The following is a 2,172-nucleotide window of genomic DNA, read 5'->3' on the forward strand; positions in this document are numbered from 1 at the left end:
GTGTTGCTCCCGCGCCTCGCTCAGCCAGTGAGCGGGAACCGGTCTGTATGTGGGATCCGAACCCTCGGGCGGGAGCGCTGCCGCACTTCCCAAGCGGCGCACTTATCCAGTGCGCCACCGGGCCGGCCCAGGAGCAAATTCTTTCTTCACGTGCACAAGTCACCTGCTGTGGGCTACATGCAGTGGCGGTCTCACGGTCCTGCGGCTGCAGAGAGGTGGGGAAGAACTGTGGCCCTTCCTGACCACGGTCCTTGATTTGGAGGGCCCAGGACTCCTGACGGTCTCAGGTGAGACTGAGGACGGGCCCCAGGGGCAGCCAAACCCGGCCTTGAGCTGGGGTCTGAGAGCGTTGGCTCTGGAGGGATCACATGTTTTACTGATGAGGAAAAGAGCCCAGAGAGGTGACCTACCAGAGGTAGCAAATGGTGCCAATGTTTTTACTTTTCAGTTCCCAAGGACCTACTACTCGCCAGAGGTGTGAACAAGTGGCCGACGGCCACATGGAATTCGACTTTGCTCCCTCAGCCTGAGCAGTCTGGGAGGCACGCTGCACAACAGCTTAGTGGCCGGACGCTTGGCTGCAACAAGAAAGGGGAGAGGACAGAGCCACGGCGGGCAGGCGGGAGGTGCCCGCGAGCCAGAGCTCTGGCCGCTTCTGTTTTTGACTTCAGACCTGGGAGGAACTTTCCCACAGAAATCAAATCCTTTTTCTCTTTCTGTCTCTGTAGTGGATTGAATTATGTTCCCCCCAAACTATTGGATCTTGAATTGTGTCCCCCAAGTTTTATGTATTAGAAGCTTGGCCCCCACTGTGACTGTTAAGAGGGTGGAAATCCTATTATGGTCATTGAAAGGTGGAGCCTTGAAGAGGTGATTGGGTTGTAGGACCCTGCAGTAGTGAATGGATTAAAAATGGTGGTTAGGGGTGTGGTTCTGAGGGCTTTAGAAGAAGAGAGTCTGTCTGTCTGTCTCTCTCCTCCCTCTGCTTCTACCATCTTGCAATGTGAGACCCCTGGGTCACTGTCGCCACCACCAGATGGACTTTGGACTTCCCAGCCTCAGAAACTGTAAGCAATAAATTTCATTTCTTTATAAATTACCCAGTTCCAAGTATTTTGTTATAAGCAACATAAATGGACTAATACAATCTCTTTCTCCTTTAGGGTAAGCTCTGCTTCCAAACACCCAGGGGGACATTTCAGAATTGGATCCCATGGGTTGTGGCTGGGCCAGGGCCCTCCAGGTATCCGTGCCTGCTGGTAGCTTCTCTGGTGAGTGTGGGGATGGGGGTTGGGAGGCCCATCTGTGGGTTCCCATGGGACTGAAACGATCCCAGGGGAACAGTTGGTTTTCTCACCTATCAGAATCTGGGGTAGTTGGAGGAGCCGTGCCTTTGATAAAGAAAACAGACATGGGTATAATCACATACCATCCGTGCGAGCCCTGCACGTGCTCCAACACCAGCCCTTGCCCCCTTCTCCAGCCTGCGCCACTGGGCACAGCTGTCTCTGCTCCTCGAAATGCTGGACTTGCCACCCTCGTTGTGAGAACATGGCATGCAGACTGAGGGAGCCGCGGGCCCCAGGCAGGTCGTGGGGCCCGACTGGGCCAGCACAGCCTCCCACTGAGGACAAGTGTGCGATCTACAAATAGCTCCACAGAAGCAGGGATTTGGTGAGTGGCCTTTTCACGTGTGCTTCATCTGCGTGCAAAGCCGCTGCTGGTCCCTGCAGCCCTCGCACCCCACGAGGCCCCACACAGCAGGTGCAGGCCCCGTCTGAAGATATGATCTTGGCACCGGAGTGCCTCGCTTTCCAGGATCAGCCCAGGCACATGTGTGCACGCACACAGGCTGACCAGCACAGAGCCGGGGTCGTGTGCAGCCCCGAGTCATTGTTCTGGTGGCCACCGGGGACCACCAGCTGCAGGGCTCCAGTTACCTCCAGCCGCCCGTGATGGTGGCTTTGCATCACTCCAGGCATCATGTGACTCACCGCTGGCTCCTATTGCTCTGGGTGCAGCCCTCTGCAAGGTCACTCTGGTCATTCTGAGGCCCTGGGCTTGTGGGTGCAGCTGTCTGGGGAGGCTCCTCCCTTCCTGCCACCTGGCTTGTGGGATGGCGTCACACATCCCAACCAGGACAGGCTTGCAGCTCACAAGCATGCTCTCTGA

Source organism: Galeopterus variegatus, unplaced genomic scaffold (assembly GCF_000696425.1).
Source record: "Galeopterus variegatus unplaced genomic scaffold, G_variegatus-3.0.2 Scaffold3699, whole genome shotgun sequence".
Classification (NCBI taxonomy): Eukaryota; Metazoa; Chordata; class Mammalia; order Dermoptera; family Cynocephalidae; genus Galeopterus; species Galeopterus variegatus.